General features: G+C 45.7%; 1 long non-coding RNA gene across 1 annotated transcript in view; it reads left to right on the top strand.

Annotated features, from left to right (window-relative positions):
- The window catches only part of LOC140485773 (uncharacterized), a 120,923-nt gene that overhangs the window by 81,810 nt on the left and 18,340 nt on the right, over positions 1-20,773 (top strand). The gene's annotated exons all lie outside the window — the stretch shown is intronic.

Consider the following 20,773-nt stretch of genomic DNA (forward strand, 5'->3'; position numbering starts at 1 on the left):
CTACCATCCCTATCGCTGTAACTTGCTTCATTGTCCACAACATTCCTTATCTCGGTGGTCTCCTCCTCCAATAACTGGAGACAGAACCATGCAGCACGGAAGCTGTTCCTTCAACCCAACTAGTCCATGCTGACCAGAGTCCATGAATGAGTCACATTACCCAGTATTTGACCCGTATCCCTTCAAACCTTCTCCTCCCCATGTACCTGCACAACATTTCCATGTTGTAATTGTACTTTTCTCTACCATTTCCCCTGGAAGCTCATTCCGTAACTGCACCAACCTCTGTGTAGAAAATTTTCTCCTAAAATCTTTTTTTCTTTCCTCTCCCATCTCATATTTATGCCCACTGGAACACAGAACATGACAGCGCAATACAACCCCTTCTGCCTTCAATTTTGCGCCAACCTGTAGACCCAATCTGAAGCCAATCGAACCAACACTATTCCAATTCTTGTCCATATGCCTCCCCAAAGACTGTTGAAATGCCTTTAATGTTGGCCCCGACTATTCTGAGTAAAGAACCTACCACTGGCATCTATCCCATATCTATTTATTAATATTAATATCGACCTCAATTTAAAGCTATCTCCCCTCGTGCTAGACACCGCCATCCTAGAGAAAAGGCTCTCGCTGTCTAACCCATCTCACCTGCTGATTATCTTCTATATCTCAATTAATTGACCTCAAACACATTCTCTTGAACAAAAACAGCTTAAAGTACCTCAGCCTTTCCTCATAAGACCTTCCCTCCATACCAGGTAACTTCCGAGTAAATCTCCTCTGAATCATGTCCAAGGCTTACACATCCATCCTGTAATGTTGTGACCTGAACAAATGTGGCCACACCAGAGTTTTGTGCAGCTGCAGCATGATCTAATGTTCCGAAACTCAATCCCTTGACCAATACAAGCTCACACACTGAATGGCTTCTTAAACCTGGGAGGCAACTTTCAAGGATCTATGTACATGGACATGGAGATCTCTGTTCATCTACACTACCAACAATCTTACCATTATCCCAGTACTCTGTGTTCCTGTTACTCCCTCCAGAGTGAATCGCCTCACACCTTTCAACGTTAAACTCCATTTGCGAACTTTCAGTCCTGCTGTGCTGCTTATCTATACCTTTCTGTAACCTACAGCATCCTTCGTCACTATCCACATCTCTACCAACCGTTAGTGTCTTCTGCAAATTTACTAACCCATCCTTCAATGCCCTCGTTCAGGTCATTTATATAAATGACAGCAACAGTGGACCCAAAACACATCCTGGCAGTATCCACTAGTAACTGAATTCCAGGATCAGTCTTTCTCATCAACCACTACCCTCTGCCTTCTTTCAGTGAGCCAATTTCTAATCCAAACTGCTTAATCACGCACAATCCCATGCCTCCGTATTATCGGCAATAGCCTACCATGAGGTACCTTCGCAAACGCCTTACTGAAATACATATACACCACATCAACTGCTTCACCGTCATCCATCTCTGTCTTTGTTCTCCTTCTTAAAGACCTCAATAAGGTTTGTGAGGCACAACCTACCCATCATAAAATCATGTTGACTATCCCTAATCAACTTACTCATCTCCAGATGAATATAAATCCTATCCCTTACAAGTCTTTACAACACTCTACCCAGAATCAAATTAAGGCTCACAGGTCTATAACTACCAGGATTGTCTCTACTCCCCTGCTAGGGGTGGCACGGTGACACAGTGGTTAGCACTGTTGCCTCACAGCGCCACAGACCGGGTTTCAATTCCTGCCTCAGCCAACATTCTCTCCGTGTCTGTGTGGGTTTCCTCCGGGTGTTCCGGTATCCTCCCACAGTCCAAACTGTGCAGGTTAGGTGAATTGGCCGCTAAATTGCCCATAGTGTTAGGTGAAGGGATAAATTAAGGGAATGGGTCTAGGTGGGTTGCTCATCAGAGGGTCGGTGTGGACTTGTTGGGCTGAAGGGCCTGTTTCCACACTGCAAGTAATCTAATCTAAAGGGATAACATTTGCTCTCCTCCAACCTTCTGGCACTATTGCAGTAAACATTGATGACATAAACATCAAAGCCAAAGGCTTGGCAATCTCCTTCCTGGATTCCCAGAGAATCCGAGAATAAATCCAATCCAGCCCCGGGGACTTATCTATTTTTAGACTTTACAGAATTGCGAACATCTCCTCCTTCTGCACTTCGATCCAGTCTAGTTATGGACTCCACTGCCATGGGGTAAAGACGTTGGCTAATCACCTTACCTGTATCCCTCGTGGTTTAAATCATCGTCCCGCGATTTGTATCATTGAAGGACAATGATACAAATAGTTCTGCTCGGGTCCCTGCCACTAGTTTGCCACAATGTTCTGGGATACACTTGTTCAGGACCTCGTGCTTTCTCTACCTTTGTGTTCTAAGACCTCCAGCACCACCTCTTCTGGAAAGAGAACTCTTTTCAAGCCATCATTGTCTCTTTCACTGACTTGTCTGCAGTAATTTGACATAAAATGTTCATGTAGGGTCTCACTCATGGATGGCCTTATTGATCATTGCAGGGCCCTAGTGTCCCTCTAGTTGCTTTTTTGTACTTGTGTGCTGTAGAATTTCCTTGCATTCTCATTGACCTAAAATGCCAAATCTATCTCATCCCCCTATGCTGCTTTCCACCTTATCAAGCCTCTCAGTTTCTGTCAAACCCTCCAGTATCAGTAACATTTTCGTCAATCTTTGCTCCATTTACACTTTCAGGAAATGCATCCTAAAGCAGGAAGATCAGAATTCTATGCAGTACTCAAGTGGGCACCCAGCAATGCCTTATACAGCCATATCATGATGTACCAACTCAGTTAGTCAATGCTGTGACCCATGAGAGTAAGTCTGCAAAATGCCCTTTCCCCTCCCTGCCACATCCAAGGATCAATGAAACTGGACTCCTTGGTCTCTCTCTCTGTTCGCCAACACTGCCCAGGGCCCGACCATTAATTGTGTTAGTCTTCCCTAGTTTGTATCAACAAAATCCATCACCTGAATTCAACTCCATCTTTCATTCCTTGGCCCACTGGCTCAGTTGTTGGAGATCCCCTTCGATAACTGTATTCCCTGCGCACTATAAGCCGTGTTCTATCCGGACTTTCATCAACAAGCTTACTAACAATGACCCCTATGCTCTTACAGAAATAATGTCTGTAAATGATGCATAACAGTGGATCTAGTAATGTTCCTTATGGCACACTGCTGGTGATAGGCCCGGAGTCTGCACAACAAGCCTCTCCCACCACTCTCTGTTTCCCAGTGTCTAGCCAATTTTGTATCCAGTTGGATAGCTCTCCCTGCTCCCATGTGATCTAACCTTATTAACCAGTGTTCCACGCTGAAACCTGTCCCAGGCCTTGCTGTGGTCAGTATAGACAAAGTCTCCTGTTCTGTCATCACCGATCTTCTTAGTCACCTCTTCTTCAACAAACTCAGTCAAGTTTGTGAGACACTACTTGTGCAGGCTTCCAGCTCATCACCCGGGGCTGTCACTGATATGAATACCTCTTTAAGGGGCAATTCTTTCTGAGTTTCCGCCAATGTCCTCAAATATACATGATTAGCTCCAGGGATTTGTCTATTTTTGTATGCATTTTGAAATCTCTGGCAACTCTTGTTCTGATATGCGGAGTCTTTTGAAGACTTTATTTCCCTGACTTCCCCAGTCTTTAAGTTCTGATGTGAAATTTTCGTTAAGGATCTCACCCATCTCCTGTTGTTCCACACATGGATTATCCCATTGATCTTCAAGGCGACACATTCTGTGCCGAGTTAATCTTCTGTCATTAGTATTCATGTAGAATCCCTTTGGATTTTCCTCAGCATTATCAGCCAAAGTTTACTCAGGTCTCTTGTTTGTCCTACTGCTCTCCCTCTTCAGTGTATTACTGTACCCACAATGTTCTTCGAGGAATCCAGCTGGCCATATATGACGTGGACTGCCTTTTTCTTGACCAGAACCTCAATATCCCCAGTCATCCAGAATTTTCTACTTGTAATGATAAGACCATAAGACCATAAGACATAGGAGTGGAAGTAAGGCCATTCGGCCCATCGAGTCCACTCCGCCATTCAATCATGGCTGATGCGCATTTCAGCTCCACTTACCAGCGTTCTCCCCGTAGCCCTTAATTCCTCTAGACAACAAGAATCTATCAATCTCGGCCTTGAAGACATTTAGCGTCCCGGCTTCCACTGCACTCCGTGGCAATGAATTCCACAGGCCCACCACTCTCTGGCTGAAGAAATGTCTCCGCATTTCTGTTCTGAAATGAGCCCCTCTAATTCTAAGGCTGTGTCCACGGGTCCTAGTCTCCTCGTCTTACAGAAACAGTTTCCTAGCATCCACCTTTTCGAAGCCATGTATTATTTTGTACGTCTCTATTAAGTCTCCCCTTAAACTTCTAAACTCCAACGAATACATTCCCAGTATCCTCAGCCGTTCCTCATATGCTAGACCTGTCATTCCAGGGATCATCCGTGTGAATCTCTGCTGGACACATTCCAGTGCCAGTATGTCCTTCCTGAGGTGTGGGGACCAAAACTGGACACAGTACTCCAAATGGGGCCTAACCAGAGCTTTATAAAGTCTTAGTAGTACATCTCTGCTTTTATATTCCAACCCTCTTGAGATAAGAGACAACATTGCATTCGCTTTCTTAATCACAGACTCAACCTGCATGTTTACCTTTACAGAATCCTCGACTAGCACTCCCAGACCCCTTTGTGCTTTGGCTTTATTAATTTTCTCACCATTTAGAAAGTAGTCCATGCTTTTATTCTTTTTGAAAAAGTGCAAGACCTCGCACTTGCTCACGTTAAATTCCATCAGCCATTTCCTGGACCACTCTCCCAATCAGCATTGTCCTTCACAATAACAGAAATACTCTCACCCTGAACTCTCATTTTATCGCTCTTTTGAAAACATCCCACCTGCCTGAGGTCCATTTACCTGCAAATAGTCTCCAAAATCAACTGTTAAAAGCTCTTGACCAATACCTTCTGGATTGGGGCAGGGCAATGTTGCTGTTTCACTTATGGACCAGGCCTGTCCTTTTCCATAACTGTTTTCAAACTAATATAGTTGTGGTCACTTTGTCAAAGTGCTCCCCAACTAACACCTCAGTCCCTTTCCCTAACTTTTTCCCCAAGGGGAGGTCAGATTTTGCCCTTTTCTCCAGGGGGAAGGTGAACAATCAGTGGTAATTGTGCACATCAGTACACATGACATAGAAACAGTTAGGTGGGTTCTGGTCAAGTGAGTATTGAGAGTTAGGTAAGAAGTTAAAAAACAGGACTGCAAGGGCAGTGAGCTCCAGATTACTCCCAGTGCCGCTCGTCATTGATTACGGAAATAGAAAGATAAGGCGGATGAATGAGTGCCAGAGGAGCTGGTGGAGGGGCAAGGGTTTTTACGTCTTGGATCATTGGGATCTCTTCTGCAGTAGAGGTGACCTGGACAAGGAGGACTGGTTAGAGTTGAACCAGAGGGAGATTTGCTAGTGTTACCTGCGAGGGCTTAATCTGGTTTGCCAGGCGATTAGGATTCTGAAAAAGAGAGAGACCATCGGCCAGTCAGAGGAAAATACACCAGCCACTGTGAGCAACTTTCCTATTCAGGATATCCAGGGGCACAGTCAAGGGACGGAAAAGACTTCTGGTTTAAAGGGCATTTGTTTCATGAGGCCTGACTGGGAAGGCAGGTGAGCTCAGAGCATGGATTGGCTCTGGGGACTGGGATGTTATAGCCATAATAGAAACAAAGCTGAGAGAAGGGCAGGACTGGCAGCTCAGTGTTCCGGGATACAGAAGGTACAAGTGTGACAGAAAGATAAGTAAATGAGGAGGGGGAGTGCGCTTTTGATAAGGGAGAGCATAACAACAGTGGTCAGAGAGGATATTCCTAAAGAGTCATCAAATTAGGCCATATGGTTAGGAGTTTGAAAGAAGACGGGGGCGGTCACTTTGTTGGGACTATATTACAGACTCGCAAATAGCCAGCGGGTATGAGAAGAGAAGATGTGTAGAGAGATTGTAGATAGGTGTTGGAATAAGAGAGCAGTATTGATTGGAGGTTTTAATTTCCCCTGGATTGACTTGTGCAGTCAGAGACTAAAAGGCCCATATGGGTAACAATTTGTCAAATGCGTCCAAGAAAGTTTCCTTGACCAATATGTAGACGGTCCTACTCTACTCAGGTGGGCGCAACATTGAATCTCCCCTGAGAAAACGAGATGAGGAAGTGACTGAAGTGTCAGTCGGAGAGCACTTTGTGTCCAGTGACCGCAACTGTCTTAGTTTTAACATAACTACAGAAAATGATAGGAGAGGTTCACAGGTTATGAAGCTATGCTGGAACACAACCAGTTTTGGGGCCATGAAGAGCTTGGGGCCAAGCAGAGCTTGGGTGGGTGAGTCTGTTTGAAGGAAAAGAAAAGACTGGAAAATGGGAGGCTTTTAAAAGTGTGATACTGAAAATCCAGGGTCAGTATGTACCTGTTAGGGTGAAGGGAAAATGGCAGGTTAGGGATCCCTGGCTGATGAGGGCTATTGAGGCTCTGGTCTGGCAAATGAAGATGGTATACATTGGGTTTAAGGGTTCTGTATCTACCGAACCTCTTCCAGCCCGAAAGACACAATCAATCTGTGGAGACCCTATAATCTTCTCAGGTCTCTGCCACACTCCAACCTGTAGAACCCACTCCAGTCCCTGTGACTGTCCCAATCCAGTTCCAAAAGGAACCACGATCTGTGTAAAATGCTCTCATCAGAATCACCCACCCTGTCAATGTAAGCTCTTCCAGTATTTCCACCCATCTACTCATCTGCATAAACTTCTCCAGCCCTTACACCCCTATCTGTGTTAACAACAATCTCCCGAACAACACTTCCCCACTTAGGCCAAACTGGAGGAGATTACTAATGCTCCTTTATCTGTGTAATTGTCTCCAATCAAAATTGCTGTTCTAATCTCCAGGAAAATCTGCCCGATTCCATATTCTCCATGTCTAAATAAGACCAGAACTGAAGAATTTCGATATTTCTAAACCTGTTCAGTCCTGGCAACTTCCATATGTGTGTTTTTTCTTCCAGCCTATACAACCTACATTATCTCTGTAATCTGCTCCATTCCCTAAATAGTCCCTGTCAGTATAAACCAGCACTGTCCTACCACTCTCCTTATCCCTGTAAACTGATCCATCCCTCCCAACCTCCCCATCTCCATGAACTCCCTACAGCTCTCCACATTTCTGTAACCTCCTGTGGCTTTATGGTCCTCCCTCCCTGTCAAACCACCTGCAGTCCCCACATCCCTCCCAATCTGGGTCCTCTGCTCCAGATCAGACCATTGCTATCTCTGTAAACACCTCCACCTCTGACAACTCTACCCATTTGTGTAACCTCGTTCAGACCCTATTCTCTCCAGCTTCCTGAATCCTCTTCCTGAAATTGCAAATCAAAATCATGTTTATGATAAATCCATCAGTGCTTAAACCTTCCTCAACTCAGTAACCTCTTGCAGTCCGAACAAAACACCTAAACTGTGAAACTTTTCATTTCCCTACAATCCTCCCTCCCTCTCTCTTCAAATGCGTTCATTACCATGTAACCTCACAATTACTGTATCCTCCTTTTGGTACTGCAACACTCCTAATGTTTGCAAAATCCTCCTGTCTTGATATCCCTCCCTATCTCTGTAACCTCCACCACCCAGTGCCCTTTTGGGGAACCTGGCAGAGGAGGGAAGATTTGTTGAGTCCGAGCCATGTTACAGAGGTAGAATCCTGGGAATTACAGATTTGGTCGAATGTCTGTGAAGTGCAGATTATTGGAGAGGACTCTAAAGACAGGATTTATGACTACTTGGTAAACCATAGTTAAACTTTAGAAGGTCAACATGGGTTTGTCAGGGCAGGTCATGTGTCACAAATCTTACTGAATTCTTTGAGGATATGGCAGAATATGTAGAAGCTCATTCAGAAAATAAGGTGGCGTGGGATACAGGGAAATCTGGCTGTCTGGATACAGGATTGGATGGCACAGAGAAGACAGAGTATAGGAGCAGATGGACAGTATTGAGCCTGGAGCTCAGTGAGCAGTGGTGTTCTGTAACAATCGGCCCTTTGACTCTGCACTTTGTGATTTTTATAAATGACTTGGATGTGGATGTTGGAGAGTGGGTTAGTAAGTTTGCCAATCTGGTGGAGTGGTGGGTAATGTCGAGGGCTGTTGTAGGTTGCAATGGGACATTGACAGGACACAGAGCTGGGCTGAAAATGGCAAATGGAGTTCAAGCTGGAAAAGTGTGAAGTGATTTATTCTGGAAGGTGGAATTTGAATACAGAATACAGGGTGAAAGGCAGAATGCTTGGCAGGGTGGAGGATCAGACAGGTCAAGGGGTCCATGTCCATAGATCCCTCAAAGTTGCCACGCACGTTGATAGGGTTGTTAAAAATGCATATGTTGTGTTGGCTTTCCTTAGCAAGGGGATTGATTTTAAGAACAGTGAGGTTTTACTGCATCTTTATCGTGTCCTGGTGAGACCACACTTGGAATATTGTGTTCAGTTCTGGTCCTGTCTTTACAGGAAGGATGTGCAAGTTTTAGAGAGCGTACACAGGAGATCTACCAGGATGCTGCCTGGAATGGATGGCATTTCTTATGAAGAAAGGTTGAGGGGGCTAAGGCTTTTCTCATTGGAGTGAAGAAAGGGATGGGACAATGTGGTAGAGGTGAACAAGATGATGAGAGTCACAGAGAGAGTGAATAGTCAGAGGCTTTTTCTCCTATGGCATAAATGGCTATTACAAGGGGGTGTAATTTTAAGGTGAATGGAGGATGGATAAAAGGATAGATGCAGCGGTGAAGGAGGCCCGGGACCTCCATGTCCTCGGCAGAGTGGGAGGGAGAGTTGAAATGTTGGGCCACGAGACGGTGTGGTTGATTAGTGCTGGAGATGTTCCCTAAAGCGCTCTGCTAGGAGGCGCTCAATCTCCCCTATATAGAGGAGACTGCATCGGGAGCAACGGATGTAATAAATGATATTAGAGGATATGCTGGTAAAACTTTGGATGTGGAAGGCTCCTTTAGGGACTTGGATAGAGGTGAGGAAGGAGGTGTGAGCGCAGGTAGTCATGGAGGGAACGGTCTTTGCGGAGGCGGAAAGGGATGGGGAGGAAAATATATTCCTGGTGTGGGATCATTTTGGAGGTGGCCGAAATGTCGGTGGATGATTTGGTTCATGCAAAGGTTGGTAAGGTGGAAAGTGAGCACCAGGGGAGGGGTGGGGTCTGAGGGCGGAGGTGCGGGATGTGGACGAGATGCGTTGGAGGGCATCTTTAACCATGTGGGAAGGGAAATTGTGGTTTCTAAAGAAGGAGGCCATCTGGTGTGTTCTGTGGTGGAACTGGTCCTACTGGGAGCAGATACGGTGGAGGCGGAGGAATTGGGAATAGGGGATGGCATTTTTGCAAGAGGTAGGGTGGGAAGAAGTGTAATCCAGGTAGCTGAGGGAGTCGGTGGGTTTGTAAAAGATGTCCGTGTCAAGTCGGTTGTCATTAATGGAGATGGAGAGGTCCAGGAAGGGGAGGGAGGTGTCAGAGATAGTCCAGGTAAATTTAAGGTCAGGATGGAATTTGTTGGTGAAGTTGATGAATTGCTCAACCTCCTCGCGGGAGCACGAGGTGGCACCAATACAGTCATCAGTGCAGCGGCAGAAGAGGTGGGGAGTGGTGCCGGTGTAACTATGGAAGATGGACTGTTCTATGTAGCCAACAAAGAGACAGGCAGAGCTGAGGCCCATACGTGTGCCCATGGCTACCCCTTTGGTCTCGAGGAAGTGGGAGGATTCGAAGGAGAAATTGTTCAGGATGAGGACTAGTTCAGCCAAATAAATGAGAGTGTCGGTGGAAGGGTACTGTTGAGGACGTCAGGAGAGGAAGAAACGGAGGGCTTGGAGGCCCGGGTCATGGCAGATGGAGGTGTAGAGGGATTGGATATCCATGGTGAAGATGAGGCGTTGGGGGCCGGAGAAACGGAAGTCTTGGAGGAGGTGGAGTGCATGGGTGGTGTCTCGAACGTATGTGGGGCGTCCTGGAATAGGGGGGATAGGACAGTGTCGGGATAGGTAGAGATGAGTTCAGTGGGGCAGGAGCATGCTGAGACAATGGGTCGGCCAGGGTGGTCAGGCTTGTGGATCTTGGGAAGGAGGTAGGACCAGGCAATGCGGGGTTCCTGGTCTGTGAGGTTGGAAGCTGTGGGTGGGAGATCTCCTGAGGTGATGAGGTTCTGTATGGTCTGGGAGATGATGGTTTGGTGATGGGGTGTGGGGTCTTGGTCGAGGGGGCAATAGGAACAGGTGTCCTCGAGTTGGCGTATGGCTTCAGCGGTGTAGAGGTCAGTGCGCCAGACTACTATTCTGAGTAAAGAACCTACCTCTGGCATCTGTACCATATCTATTAATTAATATTAATATTAATTACTATCTCAATATAAAGCTATTTGCCCTCGTGTTAGGCATTGCCGTCCGAGGGAAAAGGCTCTCGTTGTCCCAACCATGTCGCCCTCTGATTATCTTATATGTCTCAATTAATTGGCCTTAAACTCTTCTCTCAAACAAAAACAGATTCAAGTCCCTCAGCCTTCCTCATAACACCTTCCCTCTGTAACAGGTAACATCGTAGTAAAACTCCTCGGAACCCTTTCCGAATATTTTAACATCCTTCTTCTCATGCGGTGACCTGGACCATAGGCAACACTCCAAATGCAGCCGCACCAGAGTTTTGTACAGCTGCAGAATTATCTCATGGTTCCGAAACTCAATCCCTGTTCCAATAAAAACTCACACGCTGAATGCCTTCTGAACAACCCTATCAAACTGGGTGGCAACTTTCAGCAATCCATGTACATGGACACAGTGATCTCTCTGCTCATCTGCACTATCAAGTTCTCCTTTACCCACATCCACCTGTTTGGTCACCTCAAAGAAGTCAACAAGGTTTGTGAGGAATGACCTACCCTTCACAAAACCGTTCTGACTGTCCCTCATCAACGTATTCATCTCCAGATGATTATAAATGCTAGCTTTTACGAGCCTTTCCAACACTTTGCCCAGAATCGAAGTAAGGCTCACAGCTCAATAATTACTCAGCGTTGTCTCTATTCCTGTTCTTGGTCAAGGGGGCAATGTTTGCTGTCCTTCAGCCTTCTGTCACTATTCCTGAAGGCAATGATGACATAAAGATCAAAGCCAAAGGCTCAGCAATCTCCTTACTGGCCTCCCAGAGAAGCCAAGAATAAATCCTATCTGGCCCAGGGGACATTTTTTTTCACTTACCAGAATTGCTAACACCTTATCCTTCTGCAGTTCAATCCCATCTAGTTATGGACTCCACTACCCTGGAGTAAAGACGTTGGATAACCTGTACCCCTAATGGTTTTATAAACCTTTATACGATCACCCCTCAGCCACCTACGCCCAGTGGAAATGTGAAGGACAATGATATAAATATTTCTGCTCGTGTCCCTGCTCCTACTTTGCCACAATGTTCTGGGATATACTTGTTCAGGACCTAGGACTTTCTCTACCTTTGTGTTCTAAGACCTCCAGCACCACCTCTTCTGGAATGGGGACTCGTTACAAGCCATCACTGTTTCTTTCCCTTTGTTTCCTAGTCTTTGTCCACAGTACGTTCTGACGTGAAAAGCTCATTTAGGCACTCGCCCATTTCCTGTGGTTTGACACTTGGATGGTCTCACTGATCATTGAGGAGCCCTAGTGTCTCTCCAGTTGCTTTTTTGTAATTGTGTGCTCTAGAAAATTCTTCAAATTCTACTTAAAATTATCTGCCAAATCTATCTCATTCCCCCATGTATTTTTCCAGCTTATCCAGCCTCTCCGTTTCTGTCAAACCCTCCAGAATTAGTAACATCTTCATCAATCTTTGCTCCATTTGCATTTTCAGAAAATGCTTCCCAGATCAGGATGATCAGAATTTTATGCAGCGTTACAAAGCTGTGCTGATAATCCCTAATCAATTCTTGTCATTGCAAATGCATGTAACTCCTGTCCCGCAGAATCGCTTCCAACAACGTCTGCATCGCTGACATCAAACTAATTGGTGTTGATGTCCCTGACTTTCCCTCGCAGCCTTTCCTTAGTACTGGCACAACCTTAGTCACCCTCCAGGCTTCCAGCTCATCACCCATGGCTATCAGTGATAGAAATATCTCTTTATGGGACCCCACAATTTCTTCCTGAGCTTCCAGCAATATCCTGGGATATACTTGATAAGTTCCCAAGGATTTGTCCATCTTATATGCATTTTAGAACCTTCAGTACCTCCTGTTCTGTTAAGTGGAGTCTTTTGAAGACGTCACTGTTCTTGATTCCCTGACTTTCCCAATATTTCTCCAAGTTAAGTTCAAACGTGAAATTTTTGTTCAGGATCTCACCCATCTTCTGTGTTTTCACACTTGGATGGCCCCATTCGTTGTCAAGGAGCCATATTCTTCCCCTAGTTAATCTCCTGAGGAATATATTTGAAGAATCTCTTTGGATTTTCCTCAGCCTGATCTGTCAATGCCTTTTGTGGTCCCCTTTGTGCCCTCCTGATTTCCCTCTTACATGAATTACTCCACCCGCTATCTTCTTCAATTGGTTCCTTTAATCCAGCTGGCAATATGTGACACGTGCCCCCTTTTTGTTGACTAGAGCCTCAATGCCCCCAGTCATCAGTGTATCCCACTTGTGTCAGCATTGTCCTTCACACTAACAGAAATATGGTGACCCTGAACTCTCACTTTATCGCTCTTTTGAAAGCTTCCCACCCACCTGACATCCCTTTACCTGCAAATAGCCTCCACAATCAATTGCCAAAAGCTCTTCACTAATACCTTCTGGATTGCGGCAAGACGAATTTTGATCTTTAACTTGTGGACCAGGCTTGTGCTTTTCCATCGCTATTTTCAAACTAATACAATTGTGCTCACTTTGCCAAAGTGTTGCCTCACTAATGCCTCAGTCCCTTTCCCCACCTTGTTTCCCAAGGGGAGGTCAGGTTTTTCCCCTTCCTGCAGTCTGACCATTTACATTCTGACTGAGACATTTTTCTTGTACATGCCAAACAAATTTCTCCCTCCCAAGCTCTGAGCACTCTGGCAGTCCCAGACTAGGTTTGCAAAGTTAAAATCCCTGACCATTCCAACCCTATCATTCTTATAGATATCTGAGATCTCCCGACATATTTACTGCTCAAAATCTCACTGACTGTTGGGGGCCTGTAGTAGAGTCATATCAAACTGATGACCCATTCCCATTCCCATTTCTCAATTGCACTATTATAGCTTCAATGGGCGTTCAACAGGAATATCCTCTCTAAGTGCTGCAGTGATGTTTCACTGATCAAAAACTCCACCCCCTCCTCTCTCACCTCCTGTTCTATCCTCCGTATGGAATCTGTACCCTGGAACATTTAGCTCCCAGTCCTGTCCCACTCTCAGCTGTGTTTCTGCCATATCTATGGTATTCCAGTACCATGTTCTCATCCATGCGCCGACTTCATTTGCCTTAATTGTTAGGTCTTTAATTTTGAAATAAATGCACTTTAATCAATCAGATTTCCCTCAATGTCTGCTGTGCTCTTTCCTGATGTTTCTAGTTAAGTTCCTGTCCTGAAATTCTGTCCCAGCCTCTACCTTCAGACTCCAGCCGGGCACCATCCACCTCACTATGGACAACGCCCTCACCTTTCATGTCATTTGCAAACCTACTAATGATACCTTCTGCTTTCACATCAGAGTTATTAATGTATATAAGAAACAGCAATGGCTCCCGCACAGATCCCTGTGGTACACCCGTTGGTGAAAGAATTTCAATCGTAAAACAGCCCTCCACTAGTTGTGGATCCTGTTTGCCAAATTGCCTTTGATCCCATTGGTCTGTTGGTCTAGCCTTCTATGTGGGACCTTGTCAAACGATGTAATGAACTCCATGTAACCCATATCATCTACACGGCCCTCATCCATATCCTCGATCGTAATTTCAAATAAACATCTCAGCTGAATTTGGGAAAGGATCATACTCTACCAAATCTATTATGAGTATCCCTAATTGATCTCTGCCTTTCCAAATTTTGATTCATTCTGTTCCTCAGAATTGTTCCCAATAATTTCCCTGCTGTCAGACTCTCTGCTCTGTAATTACCTGGCCTACCCCTGCTGCCCTTCTTGAACAAAGGAACCACATTAGCGATCCTTCAGTCATTCAGCACTTTACCTGTGGCCAGCAAAGTATTAAATATATCCACCAGGGACCCAGCAATCTCCTCCCTTATCTCCCATAGCAGCCTGGGATACATTTCATTGGGCACAGGGGATTTCTCCACCTTTGAGCCTGTGAAAGCATTTAATACCTCCTCCTAAAAGATCTTAATATGTTTGAGAAACTCACCATCCCAACTGAAATCTCCGGCTGCAATGCTTTTCTCCTGTATGAATACAGATGGGAAGTACTCATTGAAGACCTCACCTACTTCCTCTGGCTCCATGCGCAGTTTGTCCCTTTGGTTTCGAACAGGCCCCACACTTTCCCCAGTAACTCTCTTATTCTAACTATACAGCTAAAATACCTTGTGGCTTTTCCTTAACACTATCTACCAAGGATGTTTAATGGTCATTGTTTGTCCTTCATGTTTAAGGAGCCCCCTTGCACATTCTATATTTTCGAATGGCTTCACCTGAGTTTATTGCACTGTATTGTCTTTATCAAACTCACGATATCGTTTAACCAGTATTCGCTGGACTTGCTGCCTTTACTATTCCCTTGTCAGGACCACACTGGCCATGAATTCTCACTGTATCACTTTAACATACTCTCATTTTCCAAATGTAGAACCAACTGCAGATTGTCCTCCCAGTCTCGGTTTGCCAGATCCTCTCTAATGCTTTAGATACTTATAGGAGACTCAGTTGTGATGGGGACAGACAAGAGACCCCAGGATGGTGTGCTGCCTTCCGGGTACCAGGGTCAAGGGTGTCTCTGAGCGGTGACTGAACATTCTGAAGTGACAGGGTAAATACCCAGAGGTCATTGTGCACATCAGCCCACATGACATATTTAGTCAAGGGGATGGGATCCTGTGAAATACGTACAGGGAGTGAGGAAAGAAGTTAAAAAGCAGGACCTCAAGAGTTGTGATCACCGGATTATTCCCAGTGCCACGTGCCAGTGAGGATAGAAATAGAAAGATAGACCAGATGGAGGTGTGGCTGAGGAGCTGGTGTAGGGGTAGAGTTTTTAGTTCTTGGATCATTTGGATCTCTTCTGGGGTAGAGGTAACCTGAACAAGGGGGCATGGGTTTGACTTGAAGCAGAGGGGCACCAGTATCCCTGGGTGGAGATTTGCTTGTCTTACCCTGGAGGGTTTAAACTAGTTTGGCAGGGGTTTGGACTCTGAGTAAGAGAGGTACCATCAACCAGTCAGGGGAAAATATATCAGCCATCAAGAGCAAGTTTCCGATCTAGGATATCCGGGGCATAGTACAGGGAAAGAAATTACTTCTGGTTTAAAGGACATTTATTTCAACACACGAGGCCTGTCAGGTAAGGCAGATGAGCTTAGAGCATGGATTGGCTCGGGGGACTGGGATATTATAGCCATAACAGAAACATCACTGAGAAAAGGGCAGGTCTGGCAGCTTAGTGTTCCAAGACACAGAAGCTGCAGGCGTGACAGAAGGACAAGTAAGTGAGGAGGGGCAGCTACCCTTTTGATAAAGGAGGACATAACAACAGTGCTTAGAGAGGATACTCTTTCGGGGTGATCAAATGAGGTCATATGGTTAGAAGTTAGAAATAAAAAGGGGATGGTCAGTCTGCTGGGATAGTGTTCTGGACCCCCAAATAGCCAGCGGGTATGAGAGGAGCAGATGTGAAGAGAGTTTGCAGGCACCGATAGAAATAATAGAATAGTATTGGTTGGAGATTTTAACTTCCCCTGGATTGACTGGACCACCCGGAGTGTAAAAGTCCTGTATGGGGTGGAATTTGTCAAATGTGTCCAAGAAAGTTTCCAAGATCAATAGAGAGGGCCCCATTCTACTCAGGCAGCTGAAAACGAGACCTCCCCTCAGAAAACGAGTTCAGGCAAGTGACTGAAGTGTCCGTCGGTGAGCACTTCGGGTCCAATGATCACAACGGTCCTCGTTTTAACATAGTTATGGAAAAAGATCAGGCAGGTCCACAGATTAAGGTCATAATCTGGAGAAGGGCCAATTTTGGGGCTATTTGGCAGGATCGAGCAGAGGTCAATTGGATTAATTAAAAATCACACAACACCAGGTTATAGTCCAACAGATTTAATTCAAACACCAGCTTTCAAAGTCCAGGGGATCATTCTAAAGATGAAAACTTAAACTAAATTTGTTTGGTGTTACATTCCATGACACTGCAATCCTGTTGCTATAAATTCTGGGCCTGATTATTAGATTAGATTAGATTACTTACAGTGTGGAAACAGGCCCTCCGGCCCAACAAGTCCGCACCGCCCCGCCGAAGCGTAACCCACCCATACCCCTACATCTACATCTACCCCTTACCTAACACTACGGACAATTTAGCATGGCCAATTCACCTGACCTGCACATCTTTGGAGTGTGGGAGGAAACCGGAGCACCCGGAGAAAACCCACGCAGACACGGGGAGAACGTGCAAACTCCACACAGTCAGTTGCCTGAGGCGGGAATTGAACCCGGGTCTCCGGCGCTGCGAGGCAGCAGTGCTAACCACTGTGCCACCGTGCCACAACCACCTGATGAAGGGGCAGCGCTTTGAAACCCAGTGCCTCCAAATAAACCCGCTGGACTGTAAGCTGGTGTTGTGTGGTTTTTAACGTTGTCCATCCCAGTCCAACACCAGCTCCTCCACATCATGCTCCCATCCACTGGGTGGACGGTTTGAAGGAAATGGAATGACTGGCAAATGGGAGGCTTTTAAAAGTGTGATCTCAAGAATCCAATATGTCCTTGTTAGAGTGAAGGGAAAAGCTGGTAGGTTTAGGGATCCCTGGCTGATGGGGGATATTGAGGCTCTGTTCAAGAAAAAGAAGGCGGCACACATTGTCTTCAATGTTTCTGTATCTACGTAACCTCTTCCAGTCCAAAAGACACGATCACTCTGTGGAGACACAACAACCCTCTCAGGTCCCTGCAGCACTCCCGATCTGTAGAACCCACTGAAAGCTTGTGATTCTCCCGATCCAGTTCGGACACTCACTCTCTGTGTAACATCATCCCATCGCTAACACCCACCCTTTCAATGTAAGCCCCTCCTGTATCTCCATCCATTTACTCATCTCTATAACCTTCTCCAGCATTTACGCCCCTACCTGTGTAAATGTCACCCTCCCCTACAACCCTTTCCACTTTGACCAAACTGGAGGAGGTTACTTCTGCTTCCTTATCTGTGAAACTATCTCCAACCAAAATTACTGCCCTTCTGGAAAATCTGTCAGACTCCACACCCTTCAGATATGAATAATCTGCAGAAGTAAAACTACCTATATCTGTAAACATCTTCAGTCTTGACTACCCTCCATATCTCTGTTTGGTCCTCCAGTTTATATAACCCACTTTGTCTCTGTCATCTGCTCCATTCACCGAAAATCCTCCCTGTTTGTGTAAACCACTCCATCCTACTAACATCCTTCTCCCTGTAAACTGCTCCATCCCTCCCAATCTCTCCATCTTCATGAACACATGTAGACCGTACAGCTCTCCACATTTCTGTGACATCCTGGGGCTCTATGTGCTCCCTGTGAAACCACCTCCAGTCCCCACAACCCTCCCAGTCTGGGTCGTCTTCTCCAGATCAGATCATTGCTGTCTCTGTTACCTCTGACAATCCTAGTAAACCTCCCTAATATATCTATTCATTCAGATCCCATCCTCTCCAGCCTCCTGAAACCTCTTCCAGCAATTGCAACCCTCCCTATTTAGAACACGCAACAGTACAACACAGTACAGGCCCTTCAGCCCTCAATGTTGTGTCAATCTTTTATCCTACTATAAGATCAATCTAACCTGCAGACCATTGAAAGAACAAAGAAAATCACAGCACAGGAACAGGCTCTTCAGCCCGCTACGTCTCCACTGGTCCAGATTCTCTGCCTAACCCGTCGCCTATTTGCTGACGATCTGTATCCCTTTGTTCCCTGTCCATTCATGCATCTGTCTGGCTGCATCTTAACTGACATTATAATTCCTGCCTGTAGCACCTCCGCTGGCAAAGTGTTCCAGGCCCCCATCACCCTCTGCATAAAGATCTTTCCAGCGTATCTGCCCTAAACCTTTCCCCTCTCACTGTGAACTCATGACCCCATGTAATTGAGTTCCGCTCTCTGGGGGAAAATGCTTCTTGCTATCCACCTTGTCTCTATATATCCCATGATTTTGTAGACCTCATTCAGGTCCCCATTCAACCTTCGTCTTTCTAATGAAAATAATCCAAAACTATTCAATCTCTTCTTATTGCTAGTGCCCTCTATACCAGGCAACATCCTGGTGAACCTCCTCTGCACCCTTTCCAAAGCATGCACATCCTTTCGGTAATATGGAGACCAGAACTGTACGTAATATTCTAAACCAAAGTCCTATACAACTGTAACATGACCTGCCAACTCTTGTACTCAATAGTCCAATGAAGGAAAGCATGCCATATTCCGCCTTGACCACTTTACTGACCTGCGTTACCACCTTCAAGGAACAATGGACCTGAATACCCAGATCTTAATTTTCCCCAGGACCTTCCCGTTTACTGTATAATTCACTTTTGAATTGGATCTTCATTTGCCCAGGTTAAACTCCATCTGCCATTTCTCTGCCCGCCTCTCCAATCTATCTATATTCTGCTGTATTATCTGACATTCCCCTTCACTGCCTGCTACTCCACCAATCTTAGTGTCATATGCAAACTTGCTAATCAAGGAACCGATACTTTCCCCCAAGTCTACCAACATTCAGCTCCTCACCACCACCACCCCCCCCCCCCCATTACAGGGGAAGAAACCTGACCCTAACAACCACGAGAGACTGACTGACCGTGGCCAAGCTCCCGGACTGGGATCTGAGACTCCCTTTAACTCACTGTGCTGGGCACCGTGACTGACTGTGGACAATGATACCAAGCTTTGTGTTTGTGTTTGCACTAAACACCAACACAATGCAGCAGGCGGGTGAGGTAAGGCAATAATTCTGTGAGCATTCGAGTCAGCTCAAAGTGAATGTGTACAAACACGGAGTGAGCCTGCCAGAGGGACAGTCTATGAGCTGGGTGTGTGTCCCTGAGCACAGTGGCCTTGCAGCAGCATTGAGTGTGTACAAACACTGAGTGAACAGCCCAGAGGGACAGGCCATGACCTGGGTGTGTCCCTGACACAGTGTCCTTGCAGCAGCATTGCAATAAGAGCTGTCTGTGCACCCTGAGCTGCAGCATTGAAGTACAGAAGCATACTGTCAGTGGGTGAGAGATCTGCTGGAATGGCGTGGTGAGGCTGACATGTGTCAGATGCCAGCATTGGTGGATATGTAGTACATGCAGCTTTGGTCTGTGCAGTGTCCCCTGAGCCGCTGGTGTCCAAGACAGAAGGCCACAGGAGTGAGGGTCATGATGGCGTCACCAGATACCAGCTCTAACATTCATGTCAAATTGTCCATATTGAGTTTCCCCACAGTGGGAGGGAAGACATGAACCTGAAAATTAAAGAGGAGAAATCTGCATGAATGTTGGCTGCTAATCATCAGGAGTTATTCAATCAGAAATTGGTCACTATCGTGCTGAAATCTTGTCTTGAACTGTACAGCACAGGAACAGGCCTGTCAGCCCACTAAGTTGCACTGATACTTGATGCCTTTAGAAGTTATAAAATGTTGTACATCATTATATTCCCTCCTCACTCATGTACATGTCAAGATACCACGATTGCTGTTGTACCTTCTTCTACAGCCTCCTCCATCAGTGCATTCCGGGCACTTTCACATTCTGTCTGGAACAGAGCAAAAAAAAAACTTGCTTCTCATATATCCTTTAAACTTTCCCCCATTTACCTCAAACCTATGCCTAGGAGAAAGTGAGGACTGCAGATGTTGGAGATCAGAGTTGAAAACTGTGGTGCTGGAAAAACACAGCAGGCCAAGCAGGAGCAGGAGAATCGCCGTTTCGGGCATGAGCCCTTCTTCAGGAATGATTCCTGCTGTGTTTTTCCAGCACCACACTTTTCAACTCTAAAACCTATGCCACCTAGCAATTAATATTTCTACTCTAAGGAAAAATGAGACTCCAACTGTCTATTCTATCCATACCTCTCATAATTTTGTAAACCTGTAACAGGTTCTACTTATGTCTAATATCTTCCAAACCAGACAACATCCTAGTAAATGTTTTTCAAACCCTCTCCAATGCCTCGACATCCTTTTGCTGATCTGGTAATCAGTCCTGCACGCAAAATTCTAAATGATGCCAAAATATAGTCCTATCCAGCTGCAACATGTAACAATGTTTCCCTGTGTTGCCACTTTCAGGGAACTATGGGCCAATATGCCCAGATCCCTTCAATGTTGAAGCTAAATAGAGTTATTTCATTTATTGTATATTTCTCTCCTGCAGCAGACTTTCTCAGAGGTATCAATTTACATCTGCTTTTTCTCCATCCAAATCTCCAGCCCACGTATATCCTGCTGCATCATCTGTCAATCAT

This window comes from Chiloscyllium punctatum, chromosome 14 (genome assembly GCF_047496795.1).
Source record: "Chiloscyllium punctatum isolate Juve2018m chromosome 14, sChiPun1.3, whole genome shotgun sequence".
In the NCBI taxonomy this organism is placed as follows: domain Eukaryota; kingdom Metazoa; phylum Chordata; class Chondrichthyes; order Orectolobiformes; family Hemiscylliidae; genus Chiloscyllium; species Chiloscyllium punctatum.